General features: G+C 36.1%; 1 protein-coding gene and 1 pseudogene across 1 annotated transcript in view; one reads left to right on the top strand and one right to left on the bottom strand.

The window, feature by feature from the left end:
• LOC111146171 (calneuron 1) overlaps positions 1-21,347 on the bottom strand; it is a 468,609-nt gene that overhangs the window by 426,565 nt on the left and 20,697 nt on the right. The gene's annotated exons all lie outside the window — the stretch shown is intronic.
• On the top strand, positions 18,797-19,446 carry LOC111146172 (annotated as a pseudogene).

Genomic DNA, 21,347 nt, shown 5'->3' with positions numbered 1-21,347 from the left:
ATTTAAAGGGCTCTTTGTGATCTATGGTAAAAATTAAAATGCATACATCTTTTCATCCATATTTTTTCTTTTATAAGAATTCATCTTACATGTGTATTTGAATAAGGGCACAAAGATTTTCATAGAAACATTGTGGTAATTTCCAAAAGAAGGAAGAAGAACCTAGGAATGACCCTAATTTCCAGTAAAGGGTTCTGAGTGTTTGTGTGTTTGTTCTTAGTAAGTAAGCAATGGTGTATTGTGTACAACAGTTTAAAATAATGAGGTCAAGTTTGGTTTATATGTAATGATATGGAGATAAGCCCCCAAAATAACTGAAAATAGCAAATTGCAAAACAGTGCGTTAAATGTAGTGCCATTTGCATAAATGAAATTTATTGACATGCTGATATGTGCACAGAAGACAACTCTGGAAGAGCATTCCCTCAACGTCAGCAGTGACTATTTCTAGGTTGGGGGATTATGAGTAACTTCTGTTTCCCACATAAACATTTTCTGCATTGTTCAGTTTTTACACACGTGTTGTAGAGTAAGGAACTGTCTCCTCTTTGCCCTTGGTTTTCTGCACAGAGCTTTGAAAGTTCTTGGGATCTCCCAAGTGATAGATATTTCTTTGCTATGCATGAGACCCTGGATCACACCCAAGGCTATGCCAATGAGGAGACTGCTGGTGAGCCCTGAGAAGAGCTTCAGAACGGGGGCTGGTCACCAGAAAGACCAAATTTGTGACGAGAGGGTTGAAACTTTGAGCCAACCCGATCTCTAAGGAGGAAAGAAAGCTGAAGATTGAGGTCAGTCATGTCTCATGTCACCAGTGGTTTGATCAAATGTGTCTGTGGAAAGAAACCCCAGTAAAAACTCGGAGCACTGAGGTTTGCTAGAGCTGCTGGTTGGTAAACACACCAATGTGCCCTGTGTGGCTGATGTGTCCTGATTTCCCAGGGAAAGGGCAGAGAAGCTCTGCATTCAGAACTATTCTAGACCTCACCCTTCACGTCTCCTCATCTGGCTATTCCTGAGTTGTATCATTTATAAGTACAGCACTTTCTTGATTTCTTTGAATCATTCTAATTATTAAACTCAAGGGAGTATTGGGTACCCCCAAATTTGTAGCTGGTTGGTCAGAAGTGTGTGTGGTCTGGGACCCAGCACAAAACCAGCACTTTGAAAAGAACCTAGTCTATATGAGGAGATTTGTTTGCTAATCTTAAAAGCATCTGCCAGAAGGGCAAGAGCTTGTTCGAACTCTCTCTAGGGACTGAGGCACTGGCAGGCACCATTTTTGTGTTTTTGTGTTTTTCCCATAACCTGATGGTGTCTGGGTGTGCACCTTGCCTCCACACTGCCCCCATAGCCCCACCAAGGCCAGAGGGGGAGTGCCCTGCCCCGGCACCACTCCCTTGGTCCTGCCAAAGTTGGGTACACAGCCGAGACAGGGGATGCCCACTGAGCACATAACTCTAGTAGATTGTGTTCAGGGCCCCATGAGTCTGAAATAATTGGAGAAAAAGGCTCTTGGCAGACCATCAAGCCTGCACAGACAGCAGACCGAAACACCTGCAGTCTTCCTGTGAAAAAGGTCTATTTACTTGTCCCGGAGCTTCAGACTGAGGGACAGGCTTTAGGCCTACCACATATCAAAAAGCTACAGAAATGTTCTCAGAAAACATAGGCTAGGGATACCAATTTTATGCTCTCCCTTGCCTGTAGGTCCCAGAAAGGAGCTTGTACACCTATCTGGACCCTTGATTTTTGCACTGTCATTAAGGGGACACCTCCAAGTTACCTGGTCTGAAGGACAGCAGGTTTACAGTTCTGATCCCACAGGATTATATATATTTGCATCATACCTTAAAAGCTGCTGTCTGGGGGCACCTGGGTGGCTCAGTGGTTAAGCCTCTGCCTTCGGCTCAGGTCATGATCCCAGGGTCCTGGGATGGAGCCCCGCATCGGGCTCTCTGCTCAGCAGGGAGCCTGCTTCCTCCTCTCTCTCTGCCTGCCTCTCTGCCCACTTGTGATCTCTGTCTGTCAAATAAATAAAATCTTTAAAAAAAAAAAAAAGCTGCTGTCTGAGGTTCTAGTTTTCAATCTGCCTGAAACTAGGTGCTGAGATCCTTCCTTCTGGAACCCTCACAGGTCTTGGCACATCCTCAACAACTTGATCCTATCAAAAATGTGTTAGTTTTTTTAGAAAATCACAAGGGTCTGAGAGACAATCAAGAGCTAGGGCAAGGTTAAATGATAAGTTTTGGCTCCCACACAAGGCACTCCTTTGAGACTGGGAGAGATAACTGTTTCTCCCAATCCATAAGAACAAATACAGAGTCAAGAAAAATGAGGAAACAGGAATATAACCCAAATTAAAGAACAAGATACCCCCCTCCAGATAAAAACCTTAATGAAAAAAAAAAACCTTGATGAAATGAATATATGTAATTTACCTGACAAAGAGTTCAAAGTAATGGTCATAGATATGCTTACCAAACTTGGAAGAATGGATTTGCAGAGTAGCAACTTTGACAAAGCGATAGAAAATGTAAAAAAGTACCAAACAAAAGTCACAGAGCTGAAGAATGCAATAACTGAACTAAAAAAATACACTGGAGGGTTTCAATAGCAAACTAGATGAAGCAGAAGAAAGAATCAGTGCTCTGGAAGACCGGTTAATGAAACTCACCCAAAAGAGTAACAACACAATAACAACAACAACAAATTTTTTTAAAAGTAAAGATAGCTTAAATAACTCATAAGACAATATCAAGCAGAATAACATTTGCATTATAGAGGATCTAGAGAGACAGAGAAGGAAAGGGGCAGAAAACTTATTTGAAGAAATAATAGCTTTAAACTTCCCTAACCTAGGGACGGAAACAGATATCCAGATCCAGGAATCGCAGAAAAGCTCCAAAGAAGAGGAACCCAAAAAGACCCACACCAAGGCACGTTATAATTAAAATTATAACTAAAATTATAATTAAAACACCAAAAGCAAAGATAAAGAGAGAATTTTAAAAGCAGCAGAAGAGGGACACCTGGGTGGCTCAGTCAGTTAAGCATCTGCCTTCAGCTCAGGTCATGATCCCAGGGTCCTGGGGTAGAGTCCCACATTGGGCTCCTTGCTCTGCAAGGAATCTGCTTCTCCCTCTGCCTGCCACTCCAACAACTTGTGCTCTCTCTTTCTCTCTGGCAAATAAATAAATTATATATATATATAAATATAAATATATATATTTATTTATATAAAGTTTATTATGTTATTTATATATATTATATTATATTATTTATATATTATATTATTTATATAAGTTTATGTATATATATATATATATATTTTTTTTTTTTTTTTAAGGCAGCAGAAGAAAAACAACTTGTTACATACCAGAGAACCCCCATAAGATCACTGGCAGATTTTTCAGCAGAAACTTTACAGACCAGAAGTGAGTGATATTATATACTCAAAGTGCTGAAAGGAAAAAAATTCCAGCCAAGAATGCTCTACCTGGCAAGGTTATTATTCATAATTGAGGAGAGATAGAGATTTCTAGACAAGTAAACGCTAAAGGAGTTCATCACCACTAAACTAGCTTCACAAGAAATGTTAAAGGGAATTCTTTCTTTCTTTCTTTCTTTCTTTCTTTGGTTTTATTTATTTGACAGAGAAAGAGAGAGAGAGAGAGAGAGAGAGTATAAGCAGGGGGTAGTGGCAGGCAGAGGGAGAGGGAGAAGCAGACCCCCTGCTCAGCAGGAAGCCCAATGTGGGGCTGGATTCCAGGACCTGGGATCATGACCTGAGCCGAAGGCAGACACTTAACCCTCTGATCCACTGAGGTACCCCTAAGCTGAAAAGGAAGGGCATTATTTAGAAACAAGAGAACATGTAAAACTAAAAATCTTATTGGAAAAGGTAAATATATAGTAAAGATAGTGGATTGATCACTTATAAAGCTAGTATGAAGATTAAAAGACACAAGTAGTAAAAATAACTATGACTACAATAATTAGTTAAAGGATACACAAAATGTGGTAAAACGTGACATAAAAAATATGTCATGGGGAGGATGTAGTAAAAAAGGTAGAGTTTTAGAATGCATTCCAACTTGCTTTTGACTTAAAATAGACACTCCTATATATAGGTTGTTATATGTGAGCCTCCTGGTAATCACAAAGCAAAAACCTATAGTACATACCCAAAACATAGTAAGAAAGGAATATAAACATAACACTATAGAAAGGCATCAGACCATGAGGAAAGAAAGCAAGGGAAAAAGAAAAGAACATAGAACAACTACAAAACAACCAGAAAGCAATGAACAAAATAATCACATACCTATCAATAATTATTTTAAATGTAAATTGACTAAATTCTCTAGTCAAAAACTGTAGAGTGACTGTATGAGTAACAGAAACAAGATCCATCTACATGCTGCCTTCAAGAGACTCACTTCAGATGTAAGGACACACACAACTGAAAGTGAAAGGCTGGAAAAAGATGTTTCATGGAAATGGAAACTAAAAGGAAGTTGGGGTGGCTGTACATATATGAAATCAAATGGACTTTTTTTTTAAGATTTTATTTTTAAGGGATCTCTACACCAAACATGGGGCTCAAACTTACAACCCTGAGATCAAGAGTTTCATGATCTACTGACTGAGACAGGCACCCCAAAACCAAATGGACTTTAAAACAAAGACTGCACTAAGAGACAAAGAAGGGTATGACATAATGATGAAGGAATCAATTCAACAAAAAGATATAACATTTGTAAATATTTATGCACCCAACACAGGAGCACCTAGATATATAAAGCAAATATTAACAGGCCTAAAGGGAGAAATTGACAGCAGTACAATAATAGTAGGAAATTTTAACACCCCATTAACACCAATGAATAGATCATCTGGACAGAAATTCAAGAAGGGAACATCAGCCTTAAATAATACATGAGACCAGATGGACTTAATAAATATATACAGAGCATTCCATCCAAAAGCAGCAGTCTACATATTCTTCTCAAGTGTACATGAAACTTTCTTTAGGATAGGCCATATTTTAGGCCACAAAATAAATCTCAATAAATTTAAGAATATTGAAATCATAAAGCAACTTTTCTGACCACAGTGGTATGACACTAGAAATCTATCACAAGAAAAAAAGACAAGAAAAATCACACATATGTACAGATTACATATTCAGCAGCACATTACATGTTACACATGTAATATTACATATTACAGATTCAGTAGCACGTGCTACTGAACAACCAATGGCTCGATGAAGAAATCAAAGGAGAAATTAAAAAAAAAAACTTGAGAAAAATGAAAATGAAAATACCATATGCCAAAATCTATGGGATGCAGCAAAAGCAGTTCCAAAAGGAAAGTTTATAGAGATACATGCCTACCTCAAGAAACAAGAAAAATTTTAAATAAACTATTTAAATTTATACCTAAAGGAACTAGGAAAAGAAGAATAAACAGTAAAAGGGAAAAATAATTAGAGCAAAAATAAATAAAATGGAGATTAAAATGACAAAATATCAATGAAACTAAGAGCTGGTTCTTTGAAAAAATAAACAAAATTGACAAATCTTTAGCTGGACTCACTAAGAAGAGAAGACAGAAGACTCAAATTCAGAAACGAAAAAGAAGTAATAAGTGACACCACAGACATACGAAGGATTCTAAGACCCTACTCTGAAAAACTATATGGCAATAAATTGAACAACCTAGAAGAAATGGATAAGTTCCTAGAAACATGCAATCTTCCAAGAAGGAATCATGAAGAAATAAGTAGTCTTAATTCTCTGATTACCAGTAAAGAGACTGAATCAGTAATCAAAAAACTCCCAACAAACAAAAGTCCAGAGTCAGATGGCTTCATGGGTGCATTCTACAAAATATTTAAAGTTCCTCCTCAAAATCTTCCCCAGAACTGAGACTCTTCCAAACTCATTTTACAAGAGCAGCATTACCCTGATACCAAAACCAGACAGGGACATTATACACACAAAAGTATAGGCCAGTATCTCTGGTGGGCATAGATGCAAAAATCCTCAACAAAATGTTAGCAAAATGAATTCAACAGTACATTAAAGGGATCATTCACCGTGACCAAGTGGGATTTATTCCAGTGATACAAAGAGGATTTAACACCTGCAAATCAAGCAACACGATACACCACATGAACAAAATGAAAGATAAAAACCATCTGATCAATTGAATAGATGAAGAAAAGACATTGGACAAAATTAAATACCCACTTAGGATAAAACTCCCAACAATGTGGGTATAGATGAAATGTAACTCAGCATAATAAAAGTCAATAATGACAAGCCCACATTTAACATACTCAACAGCAAAAAGCTGAAAATTCTTCCTTTAAGATCAGAAACAAGACAAGGATGCCCACCCTCACAACTTTTGCTCAACATAGTATTGGAAATCCCAACCAGAACAGTTATGTGGGAAAAAGAAGTAGAAGTGATCTAAATCAGAAAGAAGTAAAATGGTTACTATTTGCAGAAAACTTGATTTTACATCTAGAAAACCCCAAAGACTCCACCTAAAAATTTATTAGAACTAATAAATTCAATGAAATTGCAGGGTACAAAATCAGTATGCAAAATCTGTGGCATTTCTATACACAAACAACAAACAATCAGAAAGAGAAATTAAGGAAAGAATCCCATTTGTGACTGCATTAGAAAGAACAAAATACTGAGGAATAAATTTAACTGAGAAGGCTGAAGAGCCATACACTGAAAGCTATAAGACATCGATGAAACAAATTAAAAAAAAACTTAAACTGAATAAAAGCTCATGGATTAAAATAATTAATTCTACAATTATTAATTCTAAAATTAATTCTATAATTCTATATTTCTATAATATATCATATATATTCTATAAAATAACTCTATAATTCTATAATTATTTCTACAAAATATTTAAAGTTCCTCCTCAAAATAAATTTTAAAAGTTTATATTTCCCAAGGCAATCTACAGATTAACTGACATTCCTATCAAAATTCCAGTAGCATTTTTCCACAGACATAGAACAAACAATCCTAAAATTTGTATGGAACCACAAAAGGTGCTCAATAGTCAAGTTGATCTTGTGAAAAAAGAACAAATATGGAGGCATCATACTTTGTGATTTCAAAGTGTATTACAAAGTTATAGTAATCAAAACAGTTTTGGTGTTAGCATCAAAACAGACACATAGATTAGTGGAACAGAATAGAGAGGCCAGAAATAAACCCATGCATGTATAGTCAATTAATTTATGACAAAGAAGGCAAAAATATGGGAAAAGGACTGTCTCTTCAATAAATGGTATTGGGAAAACTAGTTAGCTACATGCAAAAGAATGAAACTGAGTCATTACACGTACACAAAAAGTATCTCAAAATGGATTAAAGACTTGAATATAAGACCTGAAACTGTAAAACTCTTAGAAGAAAGCATACACGGTAAGCTCTTCATTGACAGCAGTATTGGAAGTGATTTTTTAAAATCTGATTCCAAAGGCAAGGGTAACAAAAGCAAAAATAAACAAATGGGATTACATCTAATTAAAAACCATCTCAACAGTGAAGGAAAACATCAACAAAATGAGAAAGCAACTTACTAAACAGGAGAAGATATTTGCAAATCATGTATCTGATAAGGAGTTAGTATCTAAAATATATAAAGAACTTCTACAACTCAGTAACAACAAACCCCAAATAATTTGACCGAAAAGGGGGCAGAGGATATGAATAGACATTTTTCTAAAGAAGATATATGGATGACTTACAGGAACACGAAAAGATCCTCAATCACTAATAATCAGGGAAATGCAAATCAAAACCACAATGACATCCCATCTCACCTCATACATACCTGCCAGAATGGCTATTATCAAAAAGACAAGAAACAACAAGTGTTGGCAAGAATGTGGAGAAAAGGGAACCCTTGTGCACTGTTGGTGGGAATGCAAATTGGTGAGGCCACTATGGAAAACAGTAGGGAGGTTCCCCAAAAAATTAAAAATAGAACTACCTTTTGGTATTTATCTGAAGAAAATACATACACTAATTTGGAAAGATATATGCATCCCTATGTTCATTGCAAAATCATTTACAATAGCTAAGATAAGGAAGCAACGTAAGTGTCTACGACAGATGAACAGATACAGAAGATGTAGCACATTATACAATGGAGAAGTCAGCCGCAAAAGGATAAAATGTTGCCATTGCAACCAGGTGGCTGGCCCTGGATGGTATTATGCTAAGTGAAAGGAGCCAGAGAAAGACAGGCGCTGTGTCATTTCCCTTGTAAGTGGAACCCAAAACAAAAACCAATGAACAAACAAAACAAACAAACCTCCCAGATACAGAGAACAGATGAGAGGTTGCCAGAGGGGAGCGGGAGTTAGGGCTGGGTGAAATGGGGACAAAGAGGCACAAACTTCCAGTTACAAAATAAGTAAGCCACGGAGTGTAATGTACAGCTTAGTGACTAGAGTCAATGATATTTATTGCATACTTGAAAGTTGTTAAGAGAATAAGTTGTTGTAATTTTGGATGGTTACAGATGGTAACTAGACTTATGGTGATTATTTTGCTGTGTATACAAATATCAAATCACCATGTTGTACACCTGAAACTAATGTAAGGTTTTATGTAAAAAAAAAAAAAGAGAGCTCTTTAAAAAAAAAGAGAACTCACAATTTAAATATCAAACAAAATTAAATTCAAGATGAAAATGTTTAAATAGGACAAGGAGAGTCACTGGCCTAATAATGACAGAGTATAATCCACTGTGAAAATATTTATAATGTATCATCATGCAACAAATAACCTAAGACCAAATCAATTGAAAAACTATTGTGGGTGGGGGTCCAGGGGGCTCATCCGGTAAAGCATCTGACTCCTGATTTCAGCTCAGGTTTTGATCTCAGGGTTATGAGATTGAGTCCGACATCAGGCTCTGCACTTGGCATGGAGTCTGCTTGAGATTCTCTCTCCCTCTCCCTGTGCTCCTCCCCCATTCTGCATACTCTCTCAATAAATAAATGAATGTCTTTAAAAAAGAAAAACTATTAGGAACATATGGGAATTCACTTAAGTGGGTGGTTATAAAAATACATACCAAAACCAATAGCTCCTTTATATACAATAGCAAGGCATAAAACATGATAAAAGCAAAATAAAATTCCATTCACAATAGCAACCCAAAATACTCAATCTATATGGAGAAAAATTTTAAATTCTACTGAGAGACATTGGACACAATGAATAAAATGAATTTTGAGTAGAAAAGCGTACTTTATTATTGAATAATAACATCCAGATCTCCCTAAATTGATTTAAAAATTCCAAGCAATCACAATCAAAATCCCAGTGTGATTTGTATTAGAATTTCATCAAATGATTGTAAAGTTCATCTGTAAGATTTAGTATTTATAAAGAGACAAAATAATGTGGAGGAGTTAGCTCTACCTGATGTTGAAATATTCTATAATTCTATAGGAATTAAAACTTCCTCATACCAATTCAGGAGATGAAGTACAAATAATACTTATGGTTTATTATCTGCCCTTATATCTCCCTCTGAAAGGTATTCCCCATGAGGAGAGGAGTTTTTTTTTCCTTCTTATACTGATATAGCTCAAGGGATTAGAAGGGGCCTGGCACAAAAATGTTTGTTGGATGAATGGATGAGCAAAGCAATAGAATTTTTAGTACAGAATAGACACACAGATACTTGGAGATTTGGGATACTGTGTAAAGTAGCATTTCAAATTAGAGTACAAACAGTTATAGTGTTATTCACAAAAGAATCAAACTAAACTCTTCATTCCATATAGTTAAAGAGACTTCACGTATATCAAAGATGTAAACGTAAAAAATCAAGCCACTGTACACTACAAGAAAAATAGAGTTAATATTATAATCTTCAAGTGTAAAGAGCTTTTTAAAGTACAAAAACCAGACATTACAAAGACAAAGATTTATAAAGTTGATTTCACTAAAGTAAAAGGTAAACATCATAATGACATCATAAAAAGTGTGTACAAAAACAACCACCATAACACACAGAACCAAATTAAAACGTAAACAAACACCCAGAGTTATTACTGACAACATAGACAAGTCAAAGAATTATTTTGTCAGCGTATAAAGAACTATAAATCAAGGAGGAAAAGATAAGAACAACTGGCGAAGTACATCAAAGGAGAAATACGGTCATAAAACTATGTTTAAATTCACAATAGAGAAATATAACTTGGGTTGCCTGGGTGGCTCAGTCAGCCAAGCTTCCAACTCTTGATTTTGGCTCAGGTCATGATCTCAGCGTGGTGAAGGCAAGTCCTGTGTCGGCTCCATGATGGGCATGAACCTGCTCAAGACCCTCTCTCCCTCCCTCTTTCTCTGTCCCTCATGCATGTGCTCTCTCACTCTCCCCCTCCCCAAAGAGAGAGAGAGAGAAAAGAAATATAACTTAATGCAAAAATGTGAGGTTATTCCATCAGACGGACAAGAGTTTAAAAATAAACGTAAAAATCCAGTGCGAGTGAAGACAGAAAATTGTTCCCTCTTAGTCAGTGTTGGTGAGATTGCAAACTGTACCTCATTTTAAAAATGCAGTTGGACAATGTGCATCAAAATTTATATGCACATGGGCTTACCCTTGGGTGCAGAAATTCCACTTTTAAACATTTATCCTAAAATGATAATCAGTCAGTTGAGCAAAGATATGTTTATAGGGATATGGAGTATTTTGCTGCTCATATTAATGAAAACTTGGAAGCAAAACAAATGCCTATCAATAAACAACCGAATGATTAAAGCATGGTACATTCACATAGTTAATATTGTTACCCGACGTGGAAATGTGCCCACAACTGACTGTTCGGTGCTTAGATCAAGTTGCAGAACAGTCTGTCCAGTATGATAGCACTTACTCAAAGCTAGATGCATCTTAATTGCTGTGTATGACCTGCAATTCCTCTCTTAAGTATATGACCAATAAAACAGTACTCGTATGCTCGCAAAGGACACGCACTAGAATATTTATAGCAGCAGTATTCATAATAGGCTCAAACTGGAAACCACCCAAATGCCTGTCCACAATAAAATGGATAAACAAATCATGATACAGTCACAGAGCAGAGAGATAATACAGCTCCACAATGAATGAACTACTGTCCCCTAAAACCATAGGGGTGAACCTCACAAATGAAATAGTGAGTGAAAGAAGACAGAGAAAACCGAATGTATACTTCGTGGTGATATTGAAATAAAATTTAAAATCTGGCAAAGGTAATCTATGCCATTAGAAGTCAAGACAGAAGAGGGGCACCTGGGTGGCTCAGTCAGTTAAGCAGCCAACTCTTGATCTCAGGGTTGTGAGATCGAGCTCCATGCACCTTGGGCTCCATGCTCAGTGGGAAGTCTGCTTGAGGTTCTCTCTCTTCCTCTCCTTCTGCCCCTCCCCCTCTCTTAAATAAGGAAATAAATCTTTTTTCAAAAAAGAAGTCAAGAGAGTAGCTATCCTTGGGTTGGTGGGGACAGGGTTGTGACTGGCAGTGGGTATGAAATGTCTTCTGAGACGCTGGCAATGTTCCGTTAACTGAGTGCTGGTTACATGAGTGTATTTAGTTCGTGGTAATCTGCACACTTATGGGTTGTGTACTTTTCTGTGTACACACACATATACAAACATACACACAAAAACTGCACATGGACAGGAAGATGTCGGGAAGTGTACTGGCAAAAATGTCGATAGTGCTCTTATCTGGAGAGGGGCGTCAAGCATGACTTCGACTTCCTTCTCTGTATTTGTCTGTATCAATAGATACAATTATACACAGGAAAACACAGTTTAACTGAAGGAATAGAAATAAACTTACAGGACAGTCAACTCAAAAAGTTAGAACAATAAACAAAATTAGAAAGTGGGATTAATGAAGTGACAAAGGGCTAGAAAACAATCAGATACAATGTAGATGTGAAGCCATTAAGACGCTTCTCCCCAAATGACCATTAATGAACTCATGAATTTAGACAAATAGGCAGTGTGGGAAATAGCACTTTAACCATAGACCAAAGATCTAGGGCAATTTCTGCCAATTTCACAATCACAGGAAATGATGTAAAAACCCATTTTAAAAACAAGATAATTGAAGTGTAATTGATGTATATTTAACTACACATAAAACATACAATTTAATCAATTTTTAATACATGTATACACCTGTGAAACCACCACCATGATCAAGGTGATAAGTATATCCATTGCCTCCAAAATTTCCTCATATCTCTTCCCTCCACTTCCTTCATCCTCTCCTCTCTCCCATAGGAATCATTATATTTTCCTTTTTCAGAATTTTAGTGTATGCAGTTTTGTTGTCTGGCTTCTTTATTAATAATATTATTAATTATTATTATTAATAACAGTATTCTGAAATGCACCCATAATTTTGTATGTAACAATACTTTGCTGAATAGTATTTCATTGTATGAACGTACCATAATGTGTTAATCTACTGACCAGTTGATGCACATTTAGGTTACTTCCAGGTTTTGACTATCATAAATAAAGTTGCCACGAGCAGTCGTGCTTGATCTTTGCATGAACGTATGCTTACATTTATATTGATTAAATACCTACAAGTGGAATGGCAGATCATATAACAGATGTATTTAATGAATGTATTAAGATGTGTGTTTAAATGTAAAAAAAACTGGCCAATTATGCAAAGTGATTGCACCATTTTACATTCCCACAAGCAGTGTATAATCATTCCAGTGGCTCTATTTTCTCACCATCTCTTGGTATAGTTAATCATTTTAATTTTAGAGATTTTAATAGGTATGTGATGGCATCTCATTGCATTTTTGATTTGCATTTCCCTAATCATTAATGAAATTGAATATCTTCTCAGATGCTTATTTGCCAACTGTATGTCTTCTTTGGTAAGTTATCTGTTCATATCTTTTACCCATTTTTATGTTGAGTTTTTTAGTTGACTTTAGAGAGCTCTTTATATGTTTTGAATGTGAGTCCTTTATAAGATATGTGATTTACAAATATTTCCACTCACTCTGTGGCTCATTTTGTCATTCTCTAAACAGTATCTTTCAAAGAAAAAATTCTTAATTTTGATGAAGTCTACTTTATGAAGTTGTCCTTTTAGGAATCATACTCTTGGGATCATATTTTTTAAATATTTGCCTAACCCAAGATCACAAAAGTTTTTTCCTAGAAGCTTTATAATTTTATGCTTTACATTTAGGTCTAAGATTCATTATGAGTTAAGTTTTGAATATGGTGAGATGTATGGATTGAAGCATGTATGTGTGTATGTATGTCCGTGTGTGTGTGTGTGTGTGTGTGTGTGTGTGTGTGTGTGTGTGTGTGTATGGACACATACATGTGGAGATCCAGGCATTCCAACAAGTTTTATTGACAAACTATGCTTTCACCATTAAATTGTGTTTTCACTTTTTTTTAAAGATCTTATTTATTTATTTGACAGACAGAGATCACAAGCAGGCAGAGAGGCAGGCAGAGAGAGAGGGGGGAAGCAGGCTCCCCAGTGAGCAGAGAGCCTGATGCGGGGCTCGATCCCATGACCCTGAGATCATGCCTGAGCCCGAGGCAGGTTCTTAATGGCTGAGCCACCCAGGTGCCCCAAGTAAAAAGAATCTTGAAATCCGACAGAAGAAGATGATGCATTATTTGTAGGAAAACCGTCTGAATCACATAACTGGATTTCTCATGAGAAATCATGAAGGCCAGAAGAAAACAGAACAATACTTTTGAAGTGCTGAGAGAAAAGAACTATTGACAAAGATTTCTCTAGACAGTAAAAATATCCCTCAGGAATGAAGGTGAAATAAAGACATTCTTAAGTGCAGGGAAGCAATGAGAATTTCTTGCCAGCAGAGCTGCTCTAAAAGAATTGCTGAAAGAAGTTCTTCAGATAGAAGGTAAATGATACAAAAATGAAACTTGGAACATTCAGAATGAAGAAAAACAATAGAAAGGTAAATATTGGAGTTAGTGTAATAGACTATTCTTCTGTTGAAATATGCTTACTGAATGAAATTAAAACTGTAACATTATTTGATGGGGTCCCAATGTGTGTAGAAAGAGTATATACACAAGACAACTATAACATAGAGGAGGAATATAAAGGGACCTATGTGGTGGTTAGTTTTCCACATTCTATTTGGAGTGATAAAATAGCAAGTGACATCAGTGAAAATGACAAATAGGGAACTCTAAAATTCTGTTACTCAAAAAAGTAATTCTTTTTTTATCATTACTCACTTTTAAATTTTATTTTATGGTTATTCTTAAAAATGCTTTTCTAAGTTCACACATCTTACCAGAGCTGATTTTTAAAATTAGTTTCAGAGGTAGATTTTAGTGATTCATCAGTTGCATATACTACCCAGTGCTCATTACATCACATGCCCTCCTTAATGTCCATCACCCAGTTACCCCATCCCCCCAGGTGCCTCCCCTCCAACAAACCTCAGTTTGTTTCCTAGAGTGAAGAGTCTCTTATGGTTTGTCTCCCTTTCTGATTTTGTCTCATTTTGTTTTTCCATCCCTTCCCCTATGTTCATCTGTTTTATTTTTAAATTCCATATATGAGTGAAATCATACATTTGTCTTTCTCTGATTTATTTTGCTCAACATAATACCTTCTATTTTCATCTACATATTTGCGAAGGGCAAGATTTCATTCCCAAAAAGGAATTTTTTTAAAAATGGTAAAAAAAAAAAAAAAGTCAGAATTAACTTTTTTGGATATCTGGAAATTAGCCAAAAGCTTATGGAAACCTAAGAACCACTTACTCAAGAAAAAAATAGTTGAATCTTGGTAAGAACAATGAGTTTTGGAGTATGTTAACTTATCCCAGTCTTTGTTCCCCCAGATACCTTGAAAACAACAGTCCAGGGGCACCTGGGTGGCTCAGTTGTTAGGTGTCTGCCTTTAGCTCAGGTCATGACTCCGGGGTCCAGGGATCAAGCCCCGCATCAGGTTCCCTGCTCCGTGGGAAGACTGCTTCTCCCTCTCCCACTCGCCCTGCTTGTGTTCCCTCTCTCACTGTCTCTCTCTCTCTGTTAAATAAATAAATAAAATCTTTTAAAAAATAAAATTAAATAAAACTTAAAAAAAAAAAAAAAAGGAAAATGACAGTCCACATTCCCAACATTGGTAGCAGAGATAGGAGAATGGACCTCATTCACAAATACCTGTAATTACTTTGTTTTGATCTGTCTGATGGCTCAAAAGACTTGATTTAATCTCACCTAACTTGGTTGCCTAATGTTAATGCCACTCCTCAGGTGACATCAGTAGAAAACATTGAGAGGCAAATATGTTAGTCACGGCTGCCTGAGTCAAGGGAAAACAAATGGGCTAAACAATAATCTCACCAAAAAATTGGGGAGGAAAGCCTGGGAAATTAGATACTTTGGGAGAAAGGGGCTTTTGAAAAACTCTAACATATTCCTGAGATCTTAGAGGACAATATGCATTCTGAGGGCTGTGGGCATGCCCAGAAAAGCCCTGGGAAGGCCCTAAGTACTCAACTCTGGTTGGCCTTCAGCCTTTATGCAAGCAGAAAGTGAAGACTATGGTAGTCATTGGTTTTTTGACTGAGTGTTAAAGACATGCTCTAACTGAGCTGATTTACAAAGACTGGGGGAGTTTTTGGTTCCAAGAGTTTAAGGAAATCTCTACCCAATTATTAACTAACTATAAATGAACAGAACAGAGACTTCAGTGGCTACACATGACCAAGTATATAGACTTTACAAAATTAATTCAGATAAGTCACTAAACAAACAAAAGCAATGACTAAAGCAAACAGCAACAAATCCTGGGGTTAGGAAGAGGATCTAGTTTCTAAAATTATCCCTTTATAATAGTAGTAGTTAAATGTCCAGTACTTAAGAAAAATTACAAGACATTCAAAGAAAAAAGAAAGTATTGCCCATATAGTCCACAGAGAGAAAGACAATCAATAGAAATGGTCTTTGAGGGAGTCCAGATGTTGGACTTAATACAGAAAGACTTTAAATTAACTGTTTATAAAATGTTCAAAGAGTTAAGGAAACTATATATAAAGAACTAAAGGATAATCCCCAAATTTCAATGAAATCTATAACAAAATTTCAGCTCCCTTTTCACAAAAATGGAAAAGCTTGTCTTAAAATTCATATGGATTTTCAAGGGACCCTGAATAGCCAAACAATTTTTTTTAAGATTTACTTTATTGATTTAAGAGAGAGAGAGAGCATGCACAAGTGGGAGGAGGGGCGGAGAGAGAAACAGATTCTCTGCTAAGCGGGCGACCAACACGAGGCCCAGTCCCGGCTCCCTGCGATCGTGGCCTGTGCTGCTTGTGACACCGGCTATGACTTAAGGCTGGTTAAGCGCTAAGAAGGTGCTTGACCAACTGAGCCACCCAGGCGCTCCTGCCCAACAATCCTGAAGAAGAGAAAACGTTGGAAGACTCACTCTTCCTTGCAAAGCTTACTACAAAAGCACAATGATCAGAACAGGGTAAGGACAGGCACAAGGGGAGAAATACACAGCAGTGGAATAGAACTGAGAGCCCAGAAATAAAACCCATATATTTATGGTCAATAGATTTTTGACAAGGGTCCCAAGACCATTCCATGGGGAAAGAAGAGTCTTTTCAGCAAATATTGGGACAACTGGATACTCATAATGCAAAAAGAGAAATTTGAACACCTATCTCACACCACATACAAAAATTAACTCAAAATGTATTAAAAGTCAAAATGTACAGGCTAGAACTATAAAACTCCTAGAGGAAAACATGGGTATACATCTTCATGACCTTGGATTAGGCAATAGCTCCTTAAGTATGACACAGAGAGTACAAGCAACAAAATAAACAGATCAGTTGGACTTCATCAAAATTAGAAAAATTTGTGAATCAAAAGACACTATCAAGAAAGATAACCAACAGGGGGCGCCTGGGTGGCTCAGTGGGTTAAGCCTCTGCCTCTGCCTTCAGCTCAGGTCATGATCCCGGGGTCCTGGGATCAAGCCTCACATGGGGCTCTCTGATCGGCGGGGAGCCTGCTTCCTCCTCTCTCTCTCTCTGCCTGCCTCTCTGCCTACTTGTGATATCTCTCCCTCTGTCAAATAAATAAATAAAATCTTTAAAAAAAAAAAGAAAAAAAAAGAAAGATAACCAACAGAATGGGAGAAAATATTTGCAAGTCATATATTTGATAATGGTCTAATACTGGAATGTAAGTAATTCTTTCAACTCAATAACAAAAGATAACCCATCTTAAAATAGGTAAAGAATTTAAATAGCTATTTTTCCAAAGAAGATATACAAAAAATGGTCAATAAGCAAATTAAAACATCATTAGTCATTAGAGATAGGCAAATCAAAACCACAATGAGATCAAAACCCACAAGGATGGCAATAGTAATGAAATTTTTAAAAAAAGAAATTAATAAGCATTGGCAAGAATGTACATTGCTGGTGGGAATGAAAAAATGATATAATTACTTTAGAAAAGTTGGAAGTTCCTCAAAAGTTAAACAGAATTACCACTCAACCTAGCAATTTCACTCTTAAGATATACAAAAAGAACTGAAGTACATACACACACAAAAACTTGTACATAAATATTTCCAGTAGCATTATTCATAATAGCTAAAAATTGGAAAAAAAAAAAAACAAATGGCCACAATGTGATGAATGGATAAAATGGAATATTATTTAGCCACAAAAGGAATGAAGTACTGATACATCCTACGACATGACTGAACCTGGGCATAGTATATTAAGTGAAAGAAATCAGACACAGAAGGCCACATATGGTATAATCCAACTTATAGAAAGGGTCCAGAATAGGCAAATCTGTACGGACAAAACATAGATTAGTATTTGCCATGGGACGGGGATATGAGAGAAATGGGAAGTATAGGATTTCTGTTTGGTGTGATGGAAATGTTCTAGAATTAGGTAGTCGTGATGGTTGTACAAAATTGTGAATATACTATCTGCCACTGAGTTATATACTTTAAAATTGTGAACTTTATGCTATGCAACATGTATGTCAATAGATCAATTTTTAATATACAAAATTTAAAATATGATTTCTAATTAGATTATAAAAAGCTAGATGTGTGTATTGTTATTCCTAGAGCAAAAGCAGAAATACTGTATCAAGAGATATAGTAAAAAGTAATGGATAAATTAGTGTGAAATACTAAAAAAAGCATTTATATAACCCAAAAGAAGAAAGGAGAGATAACAGAGGAATGAAAAACAAAAGATAAAAACATACAACAAACAATAAAATTATAGACATAGTGCAAATGTATTAATAATTATATTAAATATAAAGAGTCTGTGCAATTAAAGACAGAGATTGCCAGAATGGATAAAGATCTTGATCCAATTACATGTTGTCTACAAGAAACTCACTTCATATATAACGATTTAGGTAGGTTACAAATAGACTTCTGAGCGAAAAAACTATCAGGCAGAAAAGTACATTATATTTTTTGGAATGGGTGACTTCACCAAAAACTATAATTAGTGTGTGTACATAACAAAGAGCTTTAAAATACAAAAAGCAATGACTGGAAGAACTGAAAAGGCAAAGTAGACAAAACCCCCAATTATAATTAGACTTCAACATTTCTTTCTCTGTAATTGAAAGCAGAAATCAGCAAAAATGTAGAACTAAAAAACACCATCGAGTCCGCTCCACGGTGGGAAGCGCCTTCCCCACAGGACATCAATGCAAGCCTGAATAGGAAAAACAATTTCTTCCTCCTAAGCCATGGCATATCAATTATACAGAAATACAACTTAGGGAAACAGTCTCCAGGAGAGCCTTGATGAGCTCATACAGTCTCAACAGATCACCCCCCAACTTGCCCTTCAAGTTCTACTTCAGTTTGATAAAGCTATAAATTCAGCATTGGCGCAGAGGGTCAGAAACAGAGTCAATTTCAGGGGCTCTCTAAATACATACAGATTCTCCGATAACGTGTGGAATTTTGTATTGAATGATGTTGAATTCAGAGAGGTGACAGAACTTATTAAAGTGGATAAAGTGAAAATTGTAGCCCGTGATAGTAAAAATACTGGCTCCAATACTACAGAATGAATAGAAAAAAATGGCTTTTTTATGCCATCTTCTGTTGTTGTTCATCACTTTTTGAAGAGAAGCATAGAAGAGACTTTTTTTATTTATTCTAGCATTGCGGAAATGACTACACTGTGCTATATATACTACCAGAAGTCCAACAGAAAGAAGCTTATAACTATAGCCTCTTACATTACTTTTTCAGCATGAAGAAACAGAAGTTTTTTTTAACAACAAACATTGTTGCCTTCCTAAGAACATTCTTGAATAAACTCATTTTAAAACTCAAAAAAAAAAAAACCGCCATCAACCAATTGGATCTAATTTACACTTACAGTGCTCTAAATCCAAGAACATAATATATATTCTTTGTAGGTATACATGAAACAGTCAACAAGTTATACTATATCCTGAATCATAAAGCATATCTTAGAATTAAAATAATTGAAATCATACAGACTATGATCTAGGACTGTAGTAGAATTAGACTTAAATCAGTAACAAATGATTATGGGAAATCTCTAAGTGGACTGGAAATTATACACCACACTTCCAAATAATCCATGAGACAAAAAGAAAGTCCTAAAGTAAATTAAGAAATAGTTTAAGCTAAACAAAATTTAAAATGCATTTGTAGGATGAAACTGTGCTTACAAGAAAAGTCATAATAAATACTTATATTAGAATAGAAAAACAGTCTCCAACCAATAATATGAACTTCTACTTTAGCATTTTAGAGAAAAGCAAAGCAGAAAAATAAAGAGAAAGTGGGAATCAGTAAAATTAAAAACAAAAACAATAGGAAAAAATCAATAAAACCAGAAACTTGTTGATTGAAGATAATGAAATTGACAACCCCCTAGTAAGACTGAAAAAGAAAAAAAAAGAGAGAGGTCACCAAATCCTTGTTTCAGGAATGAAAGAAGGATGTCACTCTAGATCTAGTAAACATTTTAAAAGGTAATAAGAAATAGCATGGGCAACATAGATGCAAGACCTTGGATTAAAAAGACCAACAAATGCTTGAAGTGCCTGGGTAGCTCAGGTCATGGTCCCAAGGTCCTGTGATCCAGCCTCACATCAGGCTCCTGCTTGGCAGGAAGCCTGCTTCTCCCTCTCCCACTCCCCCTGCTTCTGTTCCCTCTCTCGCTGTGTCTCTTTCTGTCAAATAAATAAATAAATAAATAAAAATCTTTGGGGGGGGGAAGGACCAACAAATTCTCAAAATCACCGATGAAACCTGATACAGATATAGATAACCTGAGTATCCCCATGACTAGAATACAGACATAAATATATAGATACACATAACATGAATAGTCCTATAACTATTAGAGAAATCGAATTTGTGATGAACAACCCAGCTGGTTCCACTATCCCATTCTACCAAACCTTTAAAGAAACAAATACAAGAGTCCCACACAATTTCTGCCAGAAAATAGAAGAGAAGGAAAGACTGTCCAACTCATTTTTGGAGGCCAACATTATCCTGATAATAACACTAGACAAAGAAAATACGGTGCAGGAAAACCACAGACAATATCCCTCATGAATGTAGATGCAAAATTCCTTTAAATAAATCAGCAAATCAAATCCGGCAAAACAGAAAGGACAATGAAACATAACCAACTGCTGTTTACTTACATTAAAAACCAATCAATGTAATCTACCATATTACTAGAACAAAAGAAAAAAAAACAAAAACCGCAAATGATCTCATAAATACATGCAGGGGGAAAAAAAGGTGACAAAATTCAACCTCCACCCATACTAAAAGAAACTCTTAACAAGGTAAGAATATAAGAGAACTCCCTCAACCTGATATGGGGCACCTACAAAAAAGCTAAGATGAACATACTTGTTGGTGAAAGACTCAAGTCTTTCCCACTAAAATCAGGAACCAGACAAGAATATCCACTTTCACCACTATGCCTCATTACACTGTCCTGATTTTCCCCAAATGCGGACTCTGACCTTAAAACTTAAGCTTTCTTCATGTTAGGGTGACCTTGTAGCTTCCTAGCCAATCGTCTACAAAGAAGTAAGCTTATGTAGTGCTATTCCTCCAAAAAGAAATTTCTTAGTAACCTACAAAACCATGTACTTCCTCATCGTGTTTTATAAACTGAGCTACAACGGCAGAGAGCTGAATTTCTTACCTCTCGATATTGAAGTCTCCCTGTTTA

The sequence above is a fragment of the Enhydra lutris genome, unplaced genomic scaffold (assembly GCF_002288905.1).
Source record: "Enhydra lutris kenyoni isolate GAN:26980312 unplaced genomic scaffold, ASM228890v2 scaffoldscaffold13, whole genome shotgun sequence".
Lineage (NCBI taxonomy): Eukaryota > Metazoa > Chordata > Mammalia > Carnivora > Mustelidae > Enhydra > Enhydra lutris.
Note: the sequence above shows the minus strand (reverse complement) of the source record. Positions and strands in the feature narration are given on the sequence as shown.